Source organism: Diabrotica undecimpunctata, chromosome 4, assembly GCF_040954645.1.
Source record: "Diabrotica undecimpunctata isolate CICGRU chromosome 4, icDiaUnde3, whole genome shotgun sequence".
In the NCBI taxonomy this organism is placed as follows: domain Eukaryota; kingdom Metazoa; phylum Arthropoda; class Insecta; order Coleoptera; family Chrysomelidae; genus Diabrotica; species Diabrotica undecimpunctata.
In genome coordinates this window covers 125,224,693-125,250,132 of record NC_092806.1, presented here as the reverse complement: position 1 = coordinate 125,250,132, position 25,440 = coordinate 125,224,693, and the positions used below count along the sequence as shown (strand labels likewise).

General features: G+C 35.1%; 1 long non-coding RNA gene across 1 annotated transcript in view; it reads right to left on the bottom strand.

Annotated features, from left to right (window-relative positions):
- Positions 1-239: 239 nt before the first annotated feature.
- Positions 240-25,440, bottom strand: part of LOC140439964 (uncharacterized) — a 60,593-nt gene continuing 35,392 nt past the window's right edge. The window contains exon 3 of the long non-coding RNA XR_011950770.1: positions 240-818. This is a non-coding gene — a long non-coding RNA (uncharacterized lncRNA). The remainder of the gene's footprint in view (positions 819-25,440) is intronic.

The window sequence follows — 25,440 nt, the reverse complement described above, 5'->3', positions numbered from 1 at the left end:
AATTATTACAATAATTTATGAATTAACATATGTAATCAATTGTTTGTTGTTTGTTTGTTTGTTTATTTTATTATTTGTCTGCCATAATAAATATAATATAATGTCAGACCAATCAAATACAGTGCTCAAAATGATCAAATCTTACTAAGAGTCGTATCAGTTTTTTTAGGAACCAGCTGTACATTGGTTTTCAGAATGATAGATCATTAGTGACTTAATTTTGCTCTTTTTCGCTGACATTACCGCCGAACAAGAGTTAGTCAGTTCTAACTGGCTTGTGACTTGAAAATGACTTCTGTTATTTTGTGATGTAGATTCTGTTTGGCAGTTTCTTCCAAAACATATATATTTCACCATATTTCGAAACTTGTTGGGGAAAAAACTAAAGTTCACTTTCCACAAATTCTCCAAAATGTTTTACAAATCCATATGTAACAACTTTGTTTGCACTGATTCCCATGTAGCAGTTATTAAAGTTAAGTCGTATACCCAAGTATAAAAACTCTTTACTCACTCTATTTTAAATTTTATGATCCATTTAGAGTAATTTATTTAAAAAATAAAATATTTGCATCCGTATTGAGCACGCCAATGGATCGCAAACTGTCCTTTGTCTCTCGCACCTAGCGATTACATTTGGCAAGTGCAAGTTCTGGGCAGTCGAGAGGTGAGGTACAAGAGGGGGAAATTTGCAAGTCCAGCTGGCAAACCCATGCCAAGTGTTCTGTCCCTTTCTAGCTCGCCTTTGCCATTTTTATCTGCTGTTGATGACCGACTACAGGGACGGAACTCGGCATATTGGATTGGTATTTTGGTCGCTAGAATGAAAATAATACAATTAGATATTTTATTGGAAGAGATTGGATGATATAGATTATTAATCTACAAATATTTTAAATATACATAGGCATTACTTTTGCAGAAGAGGCATCTGCATATTTTTATTAAAAAGCTAATAGACATAAATTAATAAAGAAGTAATATAATTTTATAGTAATAAAATATATGTACCATTATTATATACTGGGTTCTGAAGCTATTTTCTTGTGGCATTTTAAATTAATTACTATTTAAATGGGAATAAGCCACAATTAAAGGTTAAAATACGTTTATTGACGTTTCAATTTCCACTTCGGAAATCGTTCTCAAAATACAAACATTAGTAAATTAAACAAATTTTGTTTTTTTGTTACTTAGTGAAAAAAATTTTTTCCAACTTACCTTAGTACAAAAGTGTACACAAAAAAAATTACAGCCCTTTGAAGTTACAACATAAAAATTGTTTTTTTGCATTATCTCCTAAACTACTTGACATTTTGAAATAAAAATGGACACGTTACTTTCTTGTTCTGAAAGCATTTTCCATACAAAAGAAACAACAAAATCTAAGCGGACAAAAAAATTTTAAGGGGGTGTGCGGCCCTAAATCCCCCCAAACTTTTGAGTACGTTCAAATCAAATGAATTTTGTGGCATCATTAGTTTAACACGTTATTTTTAAATTTTTTTTGCCTCTTATCACTTTTTTCAAAAAACAATTTTTATTGAGTTAATTTACGTTAATTTTCATTAACCTTTAAAATTTATATTTATGTAACCTCTATAAATATGATATTACAATAAATGTTTAAAATGTCCTCCATTTTCTTCAATACACATTCGGGATCGTTTTAATAAGGAAAACCGAATGCACTGAAAAATCATAATTTTTGACCAAATTGATTTGCAGCTTCAATTATTCTAACCCTCAATTGTTGTGCGTCCTATATTGTTACAGAATACACTTTCTCTTTCACAAACCCCCAAAAGCAAAAGTCCATGGGGTTAAGACCTGGACTTCTGGGTGGCCAAGAAATAGGTGTGTCACGACCTCTTCCAATCCACCGACCAGGATACTGCCTGCAAAGGTATTCCCGGACTTCATTACTGTAATGCGGTGGAGCGCCATCTTGTAGAAACCACATATTTTGCCTTATTGTAATATTAACTTCTTCTAAATACTCTTGTAAATCGTTTGCCAAGAATTGCAAATAATTATCACCATTTAAATTGTTGGGAAGGAAGAAATACTGGGCCTATTAGATTGTTATTCACAATTCCTGCCCAAACATTAACTTTGAAAGTCCTTTGGCGATGAGTCGTTTTTTTGGCGTGAGGATTTTCGTCGGCCCAAATGTGCTCGTTACGATGTTTTCGTAACTTAATTAACATTTCGAGTGTTTTCCGTTAACAACCAATCGCAAAATCCAATCCTTTTAGGATCATCTTCAACTAATAACTCTTGAACCGTTGTTAAGTGATAGAGTTTAAGCAGCTTCAAACGCCTCCAAATCCTTACGTGAGGAACATTTAATTGAGCAGCTATTACCCTTGTAGTTGTTCCAGGGACTTCTTCAATGATTTCTAAAATGTCTTCATCGGTTGCATCCATTATTGGACGACCACTATTGTCAGCAACTTGCGGTTGGAATGTACCCGTTTCCCGTAAACGACGATCAATGGTCAGAAATAATCGTCTATCGGGTGTATTTCGATTGGGGTATTTTACTGCATAACGCCTTGCGGCTGCTGCACCATTTCCTTGATATTTACCTACAATATTCCCGATAGTTTATTGAAATCATAATTTAATCTGATACAACTTACCCAAAGTTAAATGCATATCTGCCATTTCCTGAAATGTGTAGGCCATTGTAATATCAAAATTTTTAATATTAATCTTATTCACACAATAAATGATACCTTCAAATTATTGACTATTATTGATGGAACTCTTTGTAATTATTGTATCCGTAGAAACTAATTGTAATTTTATGGCCAACTAGCAAAAAACTAGTTTTTCGAAAAAGTGATAAGAGACAAAAATGTTTTAAAAATAATGTGTTAAACTAATGATGCCACAAAATTCATTTGATTTCAACGTACTCAAAAGTTTGGGGAGATTTAATGCTTAAATTTTTTCTGTGCGCTTAGATTTTGTTGTTTCTTTTGTATGAAAAATGTTTTCAGAACAAGAAAGTAACGTGTCCATTTTTATTACAAAATGTCAAGTAGTTTAGGAGATAATGCAAAAAACAATTTTTATTTTGTAACTTCAAAGCCGTTAGATATGCCGACGACACCATGGTGATAGCAGATAGTTTAGAGGGACTTCAGAGGCTAATGGACAGAATAAACGAGTACAGTCAACTACCTGGGAACTATTATAAACGAACAGTGGAGCAATGTACAGGAAATAAAGTGCCACATAGGAAAGGCAAGAACGGTCTTTAACAAAATGAGCGCCATCTTCAAAAGTCACAACATATCCCTGGATACAAAAATGAGACATTTGAGATGCTATGTTTTCTCTGTGTTGTTGTACGGGGCGGAGGCATGGACGCTTACAGACACCACTATTAAAAAACTTAAAGCATTTGAGATGTGGCTTTATAGAAGAATGCTGAGAATATCATGGACAGCAAGGATCACGAACAACGAAGTTCTAGAAAAAATGAAGAAGGAACCAGAGATTGTGTTTACGATCAAACGCATAAAATTGCAATATCTGGGACACGTTATGAGAAATCAGCACCGTTACTCCCTGCTGCAGTCTATATTGCAAGGTAAAGTCAAAGGTAAGCGAGGACCCGGTAGAAGGAAAATATCATGGCTGCGGAATTTAAGAACATGGTTTAAGAAAACCTCAACGGAGCTGTTTCGAGCCGCAGCGAGCAAGGTCATGATTGCCAATATGATTTCCAACATCCGAAACGGATAGGAACCAGAAGAAAAAGAACTTCAAAGCGCTGTAACTTTTTTTGTGTACACTTTTGTACTACGGTAAGTTGGATTCAATCAATTTATTTTTGTACCCGAAATGCGTGATTTAATTTATGACATATACACTTCTCCAAGAAATTAACGCACCACTTCAATAATTCAATTTCATTTGTAAACAGGCAAAGAATAAAAAATAAAACTTCACCAGATCTACTCTACATTTTATTAGTAATTATAACAATTTGTCTAATCATCAGAACATGTTGAAGTACAGGAGAAAAAAAAATAAAAAGGAAAATTCTAAAAAAAAATGATAACAAAAGTAAACTAAAATATGAAAAAAGTCTTAATAACGAGTGTTTCCACCTCGAGTACGTATAACAGCCTCACATCGTTGGCCCATACTTAAAATTAATTGCCGTATTTCATTTTGGTCTAGTTCTCTCCAAATCTGGATCAGCCTCTCTCCCACTTCCTGTAAGTTGTTTGGTTGGATCGGTGTCGCTCTTAATCGCCTACCAAGGATATCCCAGAGATTTTAAATCGGATTTAAATCCGGACTATGTGCTGGCCATTCCATAGTATTAATTTCTACCTCTTCTAGATAATTTCTGACGATATGTGCAGCGTGAGGTCTGGCATTATCTTGCATTAGTAAGAAATTTTCACCGACATAAGGAGCGAATGGTAATACATATTGCTCCAGGATCTCCAATATGTACGTTTCAGCTGTAACAGTTTCATTTTCTATGACCACTAGGTCCGTAGGTGCGGTCAAAAAAATACCACCCCACACCATAACGGATCCTCCACCAAAAATCTGGTGTGTGAGAAGTTACACTGAGCATATCGTTCGATGGGTGGTCGCAACACACGAACACGTCTGTTGTTATTGTACAAACAAAATCGGGATTCATCAGTAAATAGCACTCGTTCCCAGTCAGCCTCTAACCAATTAACGTGTTCTCTGGCAAAATGTAGTCTCCCCCTTCGATGCTCTGCAGTTAATAGAGGACCCCGGACGGCAATCCTAGGTGTTAATTTGTATTCCCTAAGTGGCTGGCGAACAGTTTCAGTACTAATTTGTACAGCATGCACGTCTCGAAGCTGAATTTGTAGACTTCGATGTGTTACAAAACGTTGTCGAAGAGCAGAAATTCTTAAAAATCGATCTTGAATAGGGGTAGTTACCCGGTTTTGTCCTTGCCCTGGTCTGAGGGTAGGATCCCCTGTCGAGGAGTCTTTCTAACACCCGTGAGACGGATATGTGGGACACATTAAACCGACAACCAATTCTCCGGTAACTCTAACCTTCTTCCGACAGTATCACTGCCTGGGCATATTCATCTTGGGTTAAATTACGTGATTGACGCTCCATAATAAACACAATTAACAATAATCAACAATTAAACAGTAGCCGAATAAAATTCGTTGAACACTTGGAAATTAGTATATTTATAGAATAAGTACATTGTTTGCTTCTTTTTGTTTTGTTGCAAAAAAAAACTATAGCGATAAAACACAGTCAATAAATATAGAGTGTACGAATAGCATACACAAGGGGCTTGCAAAATATAACATTACAATGGAAATTTTTATTAACGCTAATAAAATATTTTAATATTTCAAAGTGGTGCGTTAATTTCTTGGAGAAGTGTATTTTTGAAACACTCTGTATATTAAAATAATATTTTTTTGGTTGTATATTAAAAGTGAAGACAATAACCTTAAAGCAAAATGCAAACTGTTAATTTCGAAGGTATTTCGAGATCCACTGTTACAAAAGGAACAAAATAATGGAAATAGAAGAGTCGTAGAACAAAAATATCGTAAATAAAGAGAAGCACATGACAAATAGACATTAAAGACAGACAAAAGAATGTATAGAATACAAAACCAAAGTTTAAATAATTGGAGCAAAGCTTCAAGAATAATAAAAGGTTCCAGGGAAGATTTTATAGTTTTAAGTATTGAGCATAGGGGAGTAAACTAAGCATTAAAATAAAATTAAATATATAATACAGCAATGTATAGAATAATTAGAGAATAAAATTGAATGCAGAATTTTTATGGCAAAAACAACTTTTTATGAAATAAAAAATCATGTAAAATATCACAGGTAGAATTTCTATTAAAATTTCATATGATTATTAATATATTACTCGTAAATATGTATATCCAATTCTGCTATACGGTAATAACATGTGAATAAGTAAAATTAATGAGCCACATCAAGGCATTTGAAATATAGAGTTTAATTAGAAAAGTTAATTAATCAGTTGGTTATATGATCAATTTAAGACCGGGGATAAGTAGACAATATAATAATTTAATAAAATTTGTTTGTCCACTTCAAACTGAAAAATAATAAACTAAATATTAATATTGACCATATCAAATCAATTATTCAATCAGTTAAAACTATGAAAAACTTGCTTGAAAACTTGTAATGTTGCTAAAATGTAAGAGGCTAAAGAAAAATATCTTTACAAGATGATATAGACATCAGAATAAAGACCTAAACGTTCTATAAATTTTCAGCAGTACGTAGGTATTTATAGTTGAATAACCAAATCTACATAATATAGTTTATCATCCAGCTCTTTTCGTTGTATCACTACGGGTTTCCGATTTCCTAATTGCATATTTTCAGATGTTTCCATCTTGGACCATATTAAGCCTTTATTTTCTTGTCAGACATTTCTTGTCTAACACCCATCATCATCTCTTTTTTGGCTCTATTCTCTTACTGTTTCCATGAGCTCGACACAGCGATATTGTGTATCAAATGATAATAATTTCAGTGTTGAAATTGTCCTAACCATCTTAACCCATATTCTGTCATTTTGGCAGTAGTTGTAATACGTAGAGTTTTAGATGGTCTTATAGGATTTAGAATTCAGTTTTGTTAGAGCTGTAGTCACACAATACACCACTCATTTGCTTCCATTTCGTCTAACCTGTCCTAACTCGAATACATGCATCTTCATTTATTTCCCCATTAGTCTGTAATATAGATCCTTGATATCTAAAACTTTTATTTTGTGAAATCACTTCATCCAAATTTATCATCTTATTTGTAACAGTTTCAATGATACACTCAAAGAAAGATTCAGTGAAGCACCCGCGGTAGCAGAAGAATCAGTAGAAAGTATTTGGCACACCTTCAAAACAACAATCACAACTATACAAACAGAACAACTACAAGAAAACACCAGAAAAACAAAGAATACATGAATGACAGAAGAAATCCTAGAACTGATGGACGTAAGAAGATCTTATAAAAACCTCAATGAAGTAAAATATAAAGAAACCGAGAGAACTATCCGAAAGAAAATCAGAAAAGCCAAAAAAGAATGGATGAACAGCTAATGTGAGGAACTGAGGGAATTACTAAAAAAACATGACTACTTCAATGCATACAAAAGTTACAAATATGAAGAAAAAATTCACTAAAACAACACTAGTAGATGGTAACAACCAAATAGTATCTCTAGCCCAGAAAATGTAGGAAATATATGGGAAAAATACATCGAAGATCTGTTTGATGACGAGAGAACAGAACCACAAATGAATATAGTACAAGACATAATACTTGATATTATATTAACGTCGGAAGTTACAAAAACAATCAATACGTTAAAGACACGAAAAACCTCAGGTCCAGATGAGATATATGTAGAGATGATAAAACTTATCAATGAAGAAAATCTTCAGTCCTTAACACTATAAAACTATACTTATAACTTATAACTATACACTTATAGTATTTAACAAAATATATACCACTGGCATCTTCCATTTGATTCTATCTTTGATCAAGGTGCGAAAAATTGGATACCTCGGCCATATTCTCGGCCATATCCTCGGAAAAAAATACGCAATCCCTCAACTAATCATCCAGGGAAAGGTAAAAGTCAAGAGAGGAGTAGGTCGCAAAAAAATGTCGTGGCTACGGAACATAAAGAACTGGACAGGCATAAATAACACTGGCTTAAGACAATTCGCCAACGCAATATAGGTGTACGGCACTATAAGAAAAAGAAGAAGGCATCTTCCCAGAAGACTGGCTTAGATCGACATTTATACCTATATCCAAGAAAAATAAAGCAAATAGATGCTCACAGTTCAGATTAATTAGCCTGAATTTTACTCAAAATTGTACATCAACGAATATACAGAGAATGCGAAAGAAATCTAAGCGACAATCAATTTGGATTTCGTATGGGGCTTGGTACGAGGGAGGCATTATTTGGCCTCCAGATATTGCTACAAAAATGCCAAGATCAACGAAAAGACGTGTTTCTCTGTTTTATCGACTACGAAAAAACGTTGGATCGAGTAAAACACACAGAACTCATAAAAACCCTAACACAACATGGTACAGACCCTAACACGGTGGCACTTATTAAAAACCTATATTGGGATCAAATGGCGTCGATTAAAATAGACAATCGTATGATAGCAGAAATGTCAATAAAAAAGGAGTTCGTCAGGGCTGTGTACTTTCTCCACTATTGTTTAATATATATTCCGAAAAGATGCACTCGAAAATATTGAAAAAGGAATAAAAATCAACGGAGAATATGTAAACAACTTAAGATACGCAGACGACACCGTCATTATTGCGGACAGTGCTGAGGGTTTGCAACGGCTTTTGAATGTCATAACCAGAGGGGGAGATAGCTTGGGGCTGAATATAAACACAAATAAAACAAATGCCGACATTAATATTCGTATCGACAACAAACAGATAGAACCTGTACAAAAAATCCAGTATCTTGGTTGCTGGATAACAAACGATCTTCACTACGAAGTTGAAATACGTGCTCGTATAGAGTATGCTAGGTCCGCTTTTCAAAGAATGAAAAAAATCCTAATAAACTTTACCTTATTCATTCATTTATTCCATATTGTTATACGGAGTGGAAACATGAACTCTCGGAATCACAAGTATGAGACGTGTAGAAGCTTTAGGTTTTTCGAACGATACTGAAGATGTCTTGGACAGAGCACGTGACCAAGAAGGAGGTGCTGAGAAGAATGGGGACTAAGAGAGAACTCCTAAATATTGTAAAAACCAGAAAAACGAGTTATCTAGGACATATTTACAGAGAAGAAAAATACAACTTCCTACGACTGATAATGGAAGGGAAAGTGGAACGAAGAAGAGGTCCAGGAAGAAGAAAATGCTACTGGTTGAAGAATGTAAGAGACTGGACAGGCATGGACACACATTCGATACTAAGAACAGCTCAAGATAGAGAGCAATTTGCTGTAGTTATAGCCAACTTTAAGTAATGGAGAGGGCACCTTAAGAAGAAGATTTGCAATAGTAACTCCACCTTTATTTGAACATTTTATATATTCTGTTTTGTCCTTCTTATTATAAGTATTGGACTTTTCTCTTTGCGTCGTGCTGTTCTAACTTGACACGGTGATGTAGCATGAGCCAGACATACTGCTGCCAGGGATCTTGCCAAAACCTGTAGGGCAGTTATGGGTCCAAAAAGAACCGTCATGAAAAAAAAAAACGAGGGACTTTAAAATCGACCCAAAAACTAACAAAACTACTCTAAAAAAGGATGTCCAGTACACTGAAGAAGAGTCACAATCGTCACACCGTGATAACAACCAACTCTTACAGAAAAATGAAAAACTTTCCCCATGGATATTGTTTAAAAGCTATTTTCTTGTGGCATCTTAATGCAATTACTATTTTTATTGGGAATAAACCACAATTTAAGTTTAAAATAAGTTTATTTTTGACGTTTCAATTTCCACTTCGGAAATCGTTCTCAAAATACAAAACATTAGTGTTTTCAGTAACAGAAATTTCCCTATAGAAAAAGGTATGTCGAAAATACTTTGGAAGTCAAAGAAGGAAGCTTAGGAACATGAGGGGGTGCGTTGATATCAGCTAGGTTATCATCATCATTATCCAGCCTCAAAAGTCCACTTGTATATCTTGCGCCACTTTCATCTAGTTTTTATTTTGTCTTCTTAAATCGTCAGCCCATCGTGTAGGTGGTCGACAGACGCTTCTCTTGTCTTCCCTTGGTATCTATTCCAATAAACTCTTTGTCCATCACCCATTCGTCATTATAGCTATGTGTCCTGCCCATCTCCATTTTACTCTGTCTATCCTTTCGACGACGTCAGTCCCCTTGGTTCTTTTCCTGATCACTTCGTTTTTTATTTTGCCACGAAGAGTAATTGTTAACATGGATCGCTCCATTCTTCTCTCTCATTAATTACTTCTCGAGGGGAACTGATGAGATGCAGGATGCGAAGGGAACTGCATCTACCCAAAAATCCCCAAAAAAAGCAAAGATGCAACTTCCTCCCCAATACATTGTGGTGGTGAAATTTAAGAAAATGCTTAATGGTAATCAAGAGAGCAGAGATCTCAAGAAATATGCAAACATAATTGTATCCAAGATGGAAATAGGGCCCATAATAAATATCCATCTGCTACTTGATATGAAGGAAGTCGATTGATAGACGGATATTTTGGGTTTACATGTACTAAGGGCTGTTTTAAGATCATCAGTCTGTTTTCTGCTACTTTTAGTGGCTTTTTTATAAAATCTAAAACATCATGAAGGCTCATTTATAACAACGAGGTGGTTAGTTATTAAGGCTGAAGAATTCCCTGAATCCAAATGTGTGGCGGCGTAAATTCCAACGACCAAAACTAGAGATCATATGGTGACATTAGTTCGCTGCCCATATACCAACTCCATCGTGCTAGGTTTGTACACTTGGAGACGTTTACTTAAAATGAGAACACTAATGAAGCAAAGCCTGCGACAATTATGTCAACGCTGGACAGTGGAGGGCATTTATTCAGGGAGAAGGAACGCCGAAGGAGCAAAATTGGAACCGGAATCTTTTGTAGATATCAGCTGTGTAGTCAGGAATAGCCTTAAACTCCACAGGAAGAAACTGCTGAATTGATCTACAGCTTAAACCAAGTTGCTTGTTTTTATCGCTACCTTTTCGCAACGAGACTAATTAAGTACCGTTGAAAACACTGGAAGACACAGTGTAGACAAAATATATTGTAACTTGTTTTCTTATATTAGTTTTTATTACTTATGATGCAAGGCCATTTTGAATTTTCGGACATAACAGCAGTGCATGACAATAGTAACTATTCCACAAACCCAAATAATTTGATTTGCGTGTTCGACTCAAATATGGGGAAAGCTTATTTAATTTATGAAGCGTTAATGGCCTAGGTCACTATGTTTTGCCGTGTCTATCATGAATATACCGTACATAGTTAGGAAAAATCGACCTGGTTTACCAGGAACTTGCCGGGTTTTACGGTTTCAACACGCTCAACTGATAAAAATTTAAAAGTGGGACTACATAATTATCGTAATAGGGCCCTCTCATTACATCAGATTCTAGCATATTTTAACTTAACAGGCAATTTTGTAGATTATGTGTTACAAATATACTGCTTAGCATTTATTCCTTTATTTTACATCAAACTATTTTTACGTGAACACCGGCAAACATTTTTTTTTAAATATTCAAGTATTTAAAATGGACGATATAAATTTACAGTAAAATATATTTTCTTCTCCTCTTATGGTACATATCCGTTACGGATGTTGGACACTAACATGGCTATTTTGGCTTTGTTGTCTGCTGCCCTAAAAAGTCCGGTAGTGGTCAAGTTAAACCATTTCAGTAGGTTATGAAGTCAGGATATTCTTCTACTTTGACCTTTTTCCATGACCCTTAATTTAAAGTACGGTGGCCCTGGTATTGCAGCTTAAGACGTTTTATGGATATCACTAGTTCGCGCTCTTTACCCATTTTGTGAAGAACTTCTTCGTTGTTAACTTTGTCTATCCGTTTAAATTTGCACCAAAATAGCAAAAGTTGATGATTGTTGGTTAACTAATATTTGTCCCGATGTTATCTATTTTTGCTTATAACCATGTACTTATTTTGTTTGTTTTATGTTAAAATCAAGTCCAAACCTTCTACTTACTTCTGCTAGACTCGAGACAAGTGTCTGCAGGCCTTCCAGACTGTCTGTAAACATGACAATGTCACCAGAGTATCTTGTTTATATATTGTTCAGTCGTTCTCCACTTATAACTATTCTCTCGTCTATATCAGTTAGCGCTAGGTTCATAATGTGCTCTAAATATACATATTTAATAATAATGGGGACAGTGTACATCTGCGCTGTCGCACACCTTTTTTATCTGTATGTCGTCTGTTAAATGATCCCGAAATTTAAAAGGTCCATTTTATTCGTAATAGATATTGTTTATTATACGGCGGTCTCTGCTCTCTATAAAAGTATACTTAAAATAGTGTATTGATATAGTCGCATAATTTCGGTGTTTGCTGTTGTGGGTTGGTTTTCCTTGTTTTATGTTTTGGTGTCCTGTTATAGGTTTTGCACCTCTTCAGGACGTGGTTTGTTTTTGATTGGTTGGTTTGCTTTCTCTGGCTGCGTGGGTTTCACTGGTGGTTGGTTTCGTGGCCTTGTCAGCGGAGGAGCGTCCTGGACAATCAGAGGTTAAAGGGATGTTGAGTTAACGGTCCTTTTCAGAATTTTATTTGCTAAAAAAATATATTTATGATTATGTGAATTTATGTATACAATTTAATAATTAATAAATGTATTGAATCGGGGTTCACGTGAGGGCAGCTGTGGCTGTATCCTCTGCAATAGACGGGTATCATTGTAGACAAGTATCGATAAACCACAGAAAAACCGATCCCTCCCTGTCAAGACCAGCTGAAGTGAGCATTTACTGGTTAATGCGACGATAGTAGAGGGGATTTGCCTCCAGAATGTCAACGTATTCATCAGGGAGGTCGTTGCTGGCAAGGGCCAGTAATATTGTGGGTAGGAAAAGGAGTTTGGGCTTAGGTTTTCTTTTGAATACACTGCCAATGGATGAGCAGGTAGTTCTCAGTATGTTTTAGGCTCTGAAGTTTTGGCCACGGATGGTTTTGATTGTGTAACTCCTGCTCAGAGAGAAGAGCCTCTCATTGATGGGCTGGATATTCGACAGGTGATGAATAAGGGCGGAGGGGTAGTTGCGTCGTTTGATGTTTACTCTACGCAAGATTCCCATTTTCAGTCCCAGCAATTATTGTGTGAGGTGGCCGCGCATCTTCATGAGTGTACGTGGGTGTGTCCTTCCAAACTTTCCACAAAGAGCATTGAGTAGACCGACTCTGCTCCTAGCCTTGTTACAGGCTATGTCCAGATCAGTCCTCCAGTTTAGTGTTTGTGTAAACACCACACCGAGGTACTCAATCTGGTCGCGGAGCTGCAGTCGGTCTCCCCAAAGTCTAAGGTCGTTTCTTCCGGATATGATGGGTATGATGAATCTGCTACAACTGGGGTGTCTAAAGAGAATCATTTGTGTTTTATTTGGGTTAGGTGTTACTCTCCATCTCCTGCACCACCTGTCGACCAGGTTAAGGTGATTTTGAGCATACCTAAGTACTGTGTCTACGTCTCGTGATGTTGTTACGAGAGCGGTATCATCTGCGTAGAGTTAAGTGGTTGTACTGGTGTATTGTGGGTTGGAGAAGTCACTGTTGTAAATTGTGTATAATATGGGAGCCAACACTGAACCTTGTAGTACTCCTGCTGTAGGAGTAAAAGAGTCGGAGAAGTGACCTGCCACTTTCACCGTGATTAGACGTTGAGAGACATATGAATGGATAAGTCTAACGAAGGAGAGGGGCAGGCCGATGTTCAACAGTTTCCTGGCCAGTCCAGCATGCCAGACTTGGTCGAAGGCTTTTTGAACATCGAGGAAGATGCCTAAGGAGACTTTGTCGTCTTTTAGACTTGGGATGATATTGTGTTCGATGGTAAAGTCAATGAGTCTCTCTTTGAGGATCCTCTCGAAGACTTTAGCTAGAACGTTTAGAAGTGAAATCGGCTTATAAGAGTGTAGATGGTTAGCGTGTCGTCGTGTTATGTGTCTGTAGATCCTTGCAAGGAAAGCGTGGTTAATTCTAGGATCGTTGGGGGTGAGTAGGATATTTTGTAGATATTTTTTTGAGTTTAGACCAGAACGCGCCACCATCTCGATAATCAAGACTAGAGGAAGGTGCAATCCACTGTCTGGCTTGCAGATTATTTACCTATAGTTTGATTACCGCAGACAGGCGGTTCTATTCTGTTTTGACTAAGGGGTTGCGGGTACGTTGAAACTGACGGAGGAGTCGTCTCCTTCGTTTTATTTTATCAACAATGTATTGAGGTAGAGGTGGTTTACTGGGATTGACAACCCTATTGGGTACTGATATCTTAATTGCTTGATTTATCAGTTCGTTAATAACCGTGATATCTTAATCGATATCACCAGGCTGTGTTAAGTTGCCTAACTGAGGAGTGTTGACTGATAAAAAGGCTCTGAAGAGGTCCCAGTTGGCGCGTTTGTAGTCTCTTATTCTTTGGGGAAGATTGGGAGGTAAAGGATTAAATATCGGTTCTTTAACCAGCAGGGGTAGGTGATCCGACGTAATCGAGTCGCATAAAGCATTCGTCATCCAATAAGTCGATCACATCGTAAGTGCATACGATGTGGTCGACGGACGACATGCCCGAGGGACCCATAAAAGTCGGTTCACGGTTACAAATGCGGTGTAGAGGGAGGTTAAGGAGCAGATCCAAAAGATCAATGCCTGCTGTATTGATATAGCAAGTAGCCTTATATTTACATGTCCTAGGCTCGATGCAGACTTGCGTATTTGCAAGTAGCGTGCAGACCACGGGTAAGCTGCGTGCGATCGCTGGCGGTTCAGCAGCACATGAGTTGTAATTAAGCGTTGTACACTCGAGCGGAGTGCAAACTACTAACAAGCGACTTGCAAGCAGCGTGGGCCGGAAAGACGTGCGGCTTCCACAACAATTTGGACGGCATGGCAGGCTGTGCTAGGCAATCAGCGAGAACACATTTCAACGTGGATATAGAACTGTTTTAGACAGGATTAAAAATAGAGGATTCTGGTTCATCTTATGTGAGGAGATCTTAGAGCGATTTAATGAGAAAGTCGACCAAGAAAAAATGAAATCTTTGTTGCTTGGGTGGCGTAATAAGACTGAAGATGCCGAGAAACCGCTCAATGTGAATTGACGGGAAACAAACAAGCCAAGCACACGTAGCGTGTACACTACTTGCAAAGACGCAAATGTGCATCAAGCTTCAGGTTAGTCTATTTCTTAAAAAAGTCTGATGATCCATCAGGTTCTTCAAGTAACTTCCGCCTCTGACGATAGTTCTAAAACTATGTTCTTAGTAATGCCTAGATTTGACGATGATATTTTCAATATTTTCGGGTGTGCTAAACTCAATATTTTCAATAATACTTATACTCTTCTGAGTCGGCTATCGGTTTGTTAATTTCTTTTTTCGTCTTCCATTTTATTCTGTCGTTTGTCATTCTACTTATTCTCTAGTGTTTTTTTCCTTTTTGTTCTATTTTTCTTATTTCATCAAACAAAGTTTTGTTCAAAATAAAACTTTTATTTCTAAATCTGCGGCTTTCTCTTACTAAGTGTATTTCGCTTTGTTTATTTTTTTCATAGAATTTTGTAATCCTGGTGGTTTATTTGTAATCGGAGTCCAGTTTTCGTAAGACAACTTATTCTGGATTATATGTTATTATTTTCTCTCTTTAAATAGAAACACTTCTGCGAATAGAAATACCTAGAACATAAACAAGTTAAACACTTTGTTTAGTATTGAATTTTCATATCACATTACCTTTTGTTATACCTTGGTTCTTCTACTTTAAATAAAAGAACTAAAGACGGATATTATGGTATAAATAATTTAACATTGTAGATTTTCTTTCCACATTGCGAGCTGAAAGATATAAATATCTAGGTTTCTAAAAGTCTGCTATCCGTTTCGGAACAATGTTTGTAAAGTGATCATGTTCTAAAAGGTTCCCTGCATTTTCGCAAAATCTGCCTGTTTCTCTGTCTGCTTTGTCTATTTTACAGGGATGATATCAAAGTAAACAGTTTTCAGGAAGAATATTTAGTATAGTCTGAGTTTAGTCTTCTAAAACTCAAAGAATATCTTTGCGTAGCAAGCTGAATCTAGTAATAACTTCTTGCTTGCTTCTTACGTGGAATATTTTCCCAGTATACCAATTCCGTTTTCCCATTACCGAATAACTTCGATGCTGCTTTTTAGGATACCGTAAAATAGCTCTGGATCAATAAATATAGTACTAACTCCTTCTTAAAAAAACCATGAGCTACCTCATTACCATTAAATAGCAAGATATAAATCACCGGCTGGAAGATCAATAGGAAGATCAAGTAAACGACGGTCGATCGGATGAACAAGTATATATCCCTATAGAGAACAGTACGAAGAAGAAATTTTTTAATCTAAGACGCTACGCCGAGGTAAACCGATGTTGGTTCAGAAGCTATAGCCAGCAGCCCTGGCACTGGACTCAGGTGTAATAGGCCGATAAGCTGTTCCCCTTAAACTCAGCTATCACGAATGCTAAAAACAATGTACAAACTGGATGGACAACGACCGAACCTACGTAATAATTACTTAATGATGGAATTTAGATTGGGAACCTGAAATATCCAAATCATGCTGCAGGCAGGCAAAATGCAAAGTATTGACCAGGAACTGCAGAAATACGAAGTAAATATGGCCGCTCTCCAAGAAATCAGATTTAAAGAGCATGGATGCATAAATAAAAAAGACTATAGTTTATAATACTGTGGAGCAGAAAGACAAGGAGACCTTGGAGTGGGTTTTATGGTAAACTATAAATGCCTCAGGTCGATATTGGGTTTCACTCCAGTTAATGAAAGAATATGTAAAATACGCCTTAGGGGCAAATTTCATAATATTACAATGATTAATATCCATGCCCCAACAGAAACAGCAGATAAACTAGTAACCGATCAATTCTACGACCAACTACAAGTAGAATATGAAAACGTGCAAAAGGGAGATGCAGTTATAGTCCTGTTAAGAAAAGAGAGTTGGGAAAAGAGCCAATATATTTGGAATCCCTAGGTAAGCATAGTTGACATGATATTACCAGCAACAACCGTATAAGAGTGACACAGTTGGCAATGGCACATAAACTCAGAGTACGTGTACGTTAGTACGTGTTTCCCCTAGAAAAATATACATAAAGGAAGCTGGATGATACCTGGTACTAATAAATTTTATCAAATTCATTATATATTAATATCTAAGCGATGGGCAGCCTCCCTAACAGATGTTAAATCTTATAGAGATCATTTCTTGGTTATATTGAAGATAAAACAAATAGTATCAATGGTAAGAAAAGAAAAAAATAATGCAACATTTCAGTAGTAGTATCATTTTATTATTGTATTATTGTGATTTAATCTATCTGAAATATTGTGGAATTTATAAAATTATATTATATCATACACATATTTAATTTTTTTCATTTAAAATAATATTGTTCAGGTAAAATATTCTAAAAATAAAACTGGAATATCAAAACAGATGTTAAATGAAATGTTGGGATTAAAAGATTACGTGGATATTTTTTGTAGTAGATGAAAGTGCAAAAATGGGAATATTTCAAGGCACATTGCATAAACCCAGCCGATGCGTGCCTGTTGTTCCGATGTAGTAAAGAGAAAGAAACCCGTTCTCGAGATTTTTAACCGCCTCCGCCCCTTTGAAATTGCGTTTTTATGTGTTACGGCCATCGGGGCAGGGATCTCGTATAACCTGTTTATCTTAAAAAGTATGTGGCGGGAACGGAGTACATCTACCCGGCAGCCCCAAATGGACGATCACCGAGCTAAAGAGAGAGCAACAACGTTTGCAATTTGAGACTATTTCTACTTGCGAAATTTAAATCAACACCTTTTTTCTTTTCGTCCACCACCAGACAAATGATTGTATGGGATATATCGTGGGAAACGGCGTTGACCCAATACAAATTGGTTGCTCTTTGCGTCTTTGCAACAATTGATTAGGATTACAGGCTTAGTTTCGTCTTCTTTTCGGGGATGAATTAGATTGTATAGTATTTATGAACAGCATAACTCCCACGAGACCATTGGTGGATATATTTTATACACTTCATTTTATTCTTTTAATTTTGTTGAGGGAAAATATATATTATTCTGTTTATACATACCATAACCAATTCGGTTATTAGATGTACTGTAACTTTTTATAAAATTGATATAAGAACGTTATTTACAATTTGTTAAGAATATTAATTAAATAGGCGTTAAAATTACAATTGATCCTAAAATCTGCTTTTACATTGTCAGGTATTGAATGTCTGTGTTTTTCGTTAATAAATTTTAGACAATCTGTTATAAATATAATTATAATATACTAAGGAACAACATTTTGGGAATTTATATGGGTTTTTATAAACACAACCTTTTGTTGTTTCTTATTCATTGGAGGTTTAGTTTTAGGTAAAATAGATTTGGTTGTTTTAAATGTTGTTGCAATATTGAATTCATATCCTATCCTTTTAATTCAATTAAAATTTTCTAACAATCTTTCTATATGTGGTATTGTTATGTTCCTCGGATCGTTTCGTGTAAATCTTTCAGGGCATTCTTTATTCTAGTATTCCATTTTTTCTATTTTCTAAAATTCCTTATTAAAAATACTTAAAAATACCTAATCAATAAAAAGAAATCAGAAACATTAATTACATATAAATCCATTGTTCCGTAACCCATTTTTGACCTTGTCGTGTTCCAGGATCAGTTTCCATTCCTATATTATGATTTGACTTGGTTTTCCAGTTTCGTAGTTCTAATGTTCTTAAGTTTTCCCCACTTGGTCTTTAAATTTTGTTTCGTACCTACCTCTCCTTCATTATGTTCTGAAGCTATTTTTTAATGACATCTTAATACAATTTACTGGGAATACACCACAATTTTACTTTAAAATAAGTTTATTTTTGACCTTCATGTTTTTTTCGATTACCAATATTTCCACTATCCCGTATTAAAAGAGGAAACCAATAGTGAGAAAATAGGTACCACTATTAGTAAGTCAATAACAATTAAAAATTAAAATAACAGAATTCTATGAAAAATTGATTAATGGACAATAATAATAAATATCTAAATAAACTTACATTAAAAACTACAACATTTCTTGAATTTACTGCAATTAATATCATGTACTAACATTTGTGTACTCACAGTTGTAGCACATGCTAGATTAAATATAAAATTAATGTATTTAATGTAAGTACGCATACTATTTATATTTATACAATTATTGGTAAATATTTTTTTGTTTGAATATATATATTTTTAGGTCTCACGCACAAGGGGTGCTACTTTTATAGTAGCTCTACTTCAGTGAGTTTTTATGTTTATTTAGTATTTAGTACGCTTTTGTTTCTTGTAAACTATGCAAGCTTCCTAAATAAACATCATTATTATTATAACATATCCAGGATACATCATTTATATTTTAAAATAACATACATATAAAATCAGAGTCTGATGTTAATATTGAGAGTAAACTAAATGTACGACCGAATACTGACCATGTTGGGATAGTATCATGACCTTTTTTCCTGGTTTTTTCTTTATGATTTACTATGGGATGACTAACAGGAGAATTTTACTGTCATCATTGCATGTGGTTGTCTTTTTAAACTCAAATCACATGTTTTGATTTTTATGACGGGTATTTAGACCAGGGAAGATCTGGTTCAAGAAGAATGGATGAGCAGCAACTGTGAGGAACTCGGAGATTTACTAAAAAAGCATGACTACTTTAATACATACAAAACGATTAAGGAAGTCACAAATATGAAGAAAAAAATCACTACAACAACTTTAATAGATGATAACAACCAAATAGTATCTAGTTCAGAAAATGTAGAAGATATCTGGGAAAAATACATCAAAGATCTGTTTGATGACGAGAGAACAGAACAATCAATATGGCAAAGCCACGAAAAGTCTCAGGTCCAGATGAAATATACATAGAGATGATAACGCTTACCAATGAAGAAAATCTTCAGACGTTAACACTATTATTTAACAAAATATATACCACTGGAATCTTCACAGAAGACTGGCTTATATCGACATTTATACCTATACCCAAGAAAAATAAAGCAAATAGATGCTCACAGTTCAGATTAATTAGCCTGATGAGCCATTTTCTGAAAATTTTACTCAAAATTGTACATCAACGAATATACACAGAATGCGAAAGAAACCTGAGCGACAATCAATTTGGATTTCGTATGGGGCTTGGTACAAGGGAATCACGACCATTCGGACTAGTTGGACCAGTAAGCCTTGCCATCGCTCGCAGAGTTAAGTCTCCCTTAACTATATAGGACTAGGATATTACAGTGGCGACAGCGGTCTTCCCGGCCGTATTTCAGTCGCTAACCAAGGGTATATTACAAAGGGTAACATTGGTGACAGCGGTGGGATAAAGAAATATTTAGCAGTTGTTAATGGTAAATACAAGATCCACTGAGTTTGACAAAGAAATGGATACGTCCGGACCCCTGCATGGTTTTTAAAAATGAAAGAAGATGAAGAGAAGCGTAGACAAGAAGAGAAAGCGGAAAATGAGAAGCGTGGGCAAGAAGAGGAAGAGAAAAAGGAGAGGCGTAAAAAAAATAGAGGTAGAAATCATAGATGGTTTATCCCAAATTCACGAAAATTTTCAGTTAGAGATAAGTCAAATCACTAGTAGGAGTTCGTCAGGGCTGTTTATTTTCTCCACTGTTATTCAATATATATTCCGAAAAGATATTTCAAAATGCTTATATATTCGATAACGAATGTGGTTTTTACACGACAGTGCTGCAGTTCATCACACACCTCTTATTCAGAATCATCTTAATAACTTTCCAGCGAGATGGATAGATAGAGGAGGGCCAACTGTTTGGCCACCGTAATCACCGGAATTGTCAATAATTTATTTTCTTATGCGGGTTTACACAAAAACCTTATGTAGAAGCCTCCAACCACGCTAGATGATATAAAAAATATAATAAGAGAAGTATTTAATATTATTGACTTACAAATGATAAGAAATGTGGCTCGGTCATTTGAATATCGGTTACAAACTTGTATAGACGTTGAAGGTGGACATTTTGAACACATACTTTAGACTTATTTCCTTAATATCACATTAATATTGTTAAAACTAAAAATATATTGGAAAGTAATGAGTTTAGGTATAGGGAATGCTTTATAACAATGAAAGAATAATATAAATGAAATATTTTGAAAAAATAAAATATAGGGTTGTACATTTAAAAAAATATGAGAAAATCTTAACTTTCTTTTGTTGTTCACACTGCATAAGAATATTCGCCAGTGATTTCTGTTAAATTAGTTTGAAAACTAGAATATATTTTTTATTTTATTATGTAAAATGAATAACAAACTATTTACGTATTCATTCTTTCCATTCGAAGATCGACTCAATTACCACTTCCTTTCTCTTAAATATACAGCAATCTTTAACAACTCAACAACTCGATTCCAGGCCCTACTTAATGTACATCATGCATGTTGTTGAACTGACCTAATTAACTTACTAGAAAAACAATGTAGTTTCATTTGGTGTAAAGATTAAATTGATAAAAGATAATTTATTCACATTTTATATAAGTTAAAACGGTTTAGGAGACGAATGAAAATTATTGGGAAATAAAAAATAATATTTAGTACCGTAATTTCACTTATAAAACACCTTCCATGTCACCAGCTGGTAAATCGCAGATAGAAAATAAGAATGCAAATGTTGTGACATATATCTAAGCTGCTTTGACAAGACTACATTGTCAAAAGAACGAGTGGACACAGTATTATTAAGAAAAAGTAGTACTGGGGAATATTCTGCTATACTAAGCACATATCATTCGGATCTTTTAATTTTTATATGTCTTTATTTTTCCACTGTAGATTGTAGGAATGAAATATTAGAAAACGATAACATAGAGGAAAGCTGGGAAAAACTCAAAAATAACTATTTAAGGCAGCAACAGAATCACTTGGAGAGAGAAAAGTAACGAACACTAAAATATTAAAAAAGAAAACTCCATGGTTTAGAGAGGAAGTGAAGACAAAATGTGAAGAAAAGAAGAAAGCCTTTTTACAATACAGAACACAACTAACACAACAGGCATACAACCACTATAAACGAATCAGAAATGAAAGGAATAGGCAAAGGAGGGCAAAGAAAAGATATGAACGAACTAATAAAAACGAAACACATTCAGAAGAAAACATGGGTAGACTACTTTCGATCCCTATTTGCTAAAGGTAACGATAATGAACGAACACCACAGGTGACGACAAACGAAGAAATAAATATTGAGGAGGAAGAGGTAAAGGAAGCATTAAGGAAATTAAAAAATAGAAAATCACCAGGAGAGGACAGAATACCGAACGAACTCCTAAAGTACGTAGGACCAGATCTGACCAAACAACTATTAAAACTAATCCAAAAAATAATAGAACAAAACAGAATTCCTCAAGAATGGAGATCAAGTGTCCTAATACCTCTTTTCAAAAAGGGAGACAAATCGGACCCGGAAAATGACAGTGGTATTAATTTATTAAACACAACACTAAAAATAACAACCAAAGTAATAACAAATAAACTGAATGAAATTATAATACTAGTAGAAGAAGGTTTTAGGTCGGGAAGATTGCACCGACGCTATATTTATAATGAGGCAAGTGCAAGAGAAATCATTAGAATACAACAAACCGGCATATCTATGTTTCGTGGACCTTAAGAAGGCATTTTACCGGGCCAAATTAAAAGACGTTATCCAACTACTGTACGCAAGAGAGATACCTCTAGGAATAATCAAAACGATCAAAAATATCTACCAAAACAATACAATAAAAGTAAAAGTAGAAGAAGAACTAGCCGACCCTATTGAAGCTGGCAATGGTATAAGACAGGGAGATTCCCTGAGCCCTCTATTGTTCAACCTGATTATGGATGAAATAATAAAAAAAGTAAGAACTAAAAAAGGATACCAAATGGGAGAAAAACAACTTAAAATAATCTGCTATGCAGACGACGCAATACTACTCTCTCAAAGTGAAGATGATTTACAACGTATGCTGCACCAATTTAATATAACCGCCAGAAAATTTAACATATTAATTTCCCCAAAAAAGACAAAATGCATGGTTACAACAGCAAATTTACTAAGATGTGAATTGGAGTTCGAAGGTCAGATAATAGAACAAGTGATGGAGTTTAAATATCTAGGCATCAGATTATCTAGCTACGGAAAGCTCGAAACTGAAGTGGAAGATCAACTGAATAGAGCAAACAGAGTCGCAAGCTGCCTGACTGAAACAATATAGAAAAATAAAAATATCGGGAAAGAAACGAAAGGCAAATGCAAGGTAGAGAACATCAAGAACTGGGTAAGAAATAGAACAGTAGAATGGAACGATCATATAAGCCAAATGACAACAGATAGAGTAGTACAGACGGCAAGAGACGGTTCCCCAATAGGAAGACGATCAGTAGGAAGACCACGAAAACGATGGAACGACAACTTACTGGGGGCAAATTGAAAAACAGACAGAGTGATGTCTATATAAGAAGAAGAAGAAAAAGAAGAATGTAGATTTTAAAGGAGTCCATTGGTTGCGTAGACTTTTCTACACTGCCACAGTTTCTTCTATTATTTAATTCATTTTTTCTCTTTAATTATCTCGAATTCCATGTTATCCATGTTTTCCTTTTCGTTATAATCTCGCTCTGAGTGAAAACATCAATCTGAACTATTTTTTGCAAGTTGAATTGTTAGTAATCATCAAACCTTAGTAGTTGAGTCTGCATACCATCCCATGCAAATGTCAGAGGTTTGTTGGTGGTACAATGTGAAATATGTCCATTACATCTACCATATATTTGTGTTGCGTTTATATGCAAAAGAAATACTCTCAACATTTATTGCTCCGTTTTAGTTCATACCAGTCAAAAATTATTACGTCGGTTTAAAATAGAAGCGTTTGTGCGAGGGTCAGTACAGGGTATTTGAAACATTCTTCTTCAACACTATATCTGAAATGTATCTATCTTCTGGTGCTCTTGTGTCCGAAGGGTGCATGTTTCGACACCATACAGAAATGTTTTTACTACTCGCATTTTTGTTGTTTTGAAGACAGGTCTAGTACTCTTTAGTAATTTGCATTCGAACCTCTTTTTTGCAAGTTACGTTGTTAGTAATCAGCAAAACTAAGTAGTTGAATATTGTAACATAACAAACAATGGACAGTGTTAGAGCCACACAAAATGCTCAGAGTCGGAGGAGATGTGGAGGTGTGAGTGGTCCTTAGGACTTTCCCACTAGTACACAAACAACAATCAAATTGGAGAGAGAAAAAGACAAACAAACTATAAGATGATAGCTACTAGAGCTAAACCAGAAATATTCTTCTTATTTTTCTTCCTCTTTATAAGCAATTCTGTTTGCCATTTACGGATTAGTACCTCTATGGAATGAGGTCACTCCATCTTTTGCGCGGTCATCCTTTTGCTTCTGAAAATAAATGAGAGAAGTTGTTAATAACCTATTTACACTAACAAAGGTAGAGCACAGTTTATAGAAAAATTATTACGCGTACCTGATACACATTTTCGGGAAGAAAAACACAAGTGATTCTCACTCCTTGGTCAGAAATATAATGACGCGCCATTCTTTACGAAGCAAGCTTATCACAGTCGGAATTACGCCACAGTTTAAATCGTTCGATCAAATCCGACCAATAAAAGAAAGATTCTATAAAACACTTGTGCCATCTTCCAATAATCGACAATTGGCACAATTTTAATCACCAGAAATACTTTAAGGCTTAGTAAGTTATATCGGGAAAAATATAAGTTCATTGGATCGTTACAATCTTTGGAAAAATGTAAAATATGCCTATGAGCCCCTTCCCATATCAGTTGGCCCACCTATGGAATTTGCAGTTTAAGTCGATTACCATAAACAAATTATACTCTGCATGTTTTTATAAGTTGCCATATTAATTAATATAGCATTTTTATTAGTATTTATTAAAAACATTACCCTTATGGTTTTTTATTTACTTTCAACAATAAAAAAAATTCACTAAACCTTGGCTATGTATTCGCTTATGTCAACATATATGATTCAACAATGAGTCAACATACGTCAACATTGTATTCACTTATGTCAACATATGATGATTTTTTCATAATTTCATTAAATCCAGAGGTAGCTATGGAAAAATGACATCAAAAAAATAATTGTGCCAGTTAATATCAAATGTATTTTGTAGTATTGTAAAGCATTGCTAAATGCCGTTTGTGGATTGTATAATGGGTCGAGGTAAAGTTATCGATAAGAAAATTTGTTCAATCATTATTAGATTTTTTAATTATGTTGCAATTGTCACGCTATAGTGTAAGAAATATAATCAGAAGATACAAAACTACAGGTTTGATCGTCAAAAAACCTAGAAATGTACGAAAAAGTAAAATAACCGAAGCAAATTATATTGAGTTAAGCGTTTTATGGAGTGACGTTATTGGAAGACACGTTTCTAGATTAACATGTCACCAAGAGGTCCACAAATTAGGATTTGGTACTTACAAAGTAAGTTTTATAGTTGAAAAAATTAGTACGAATT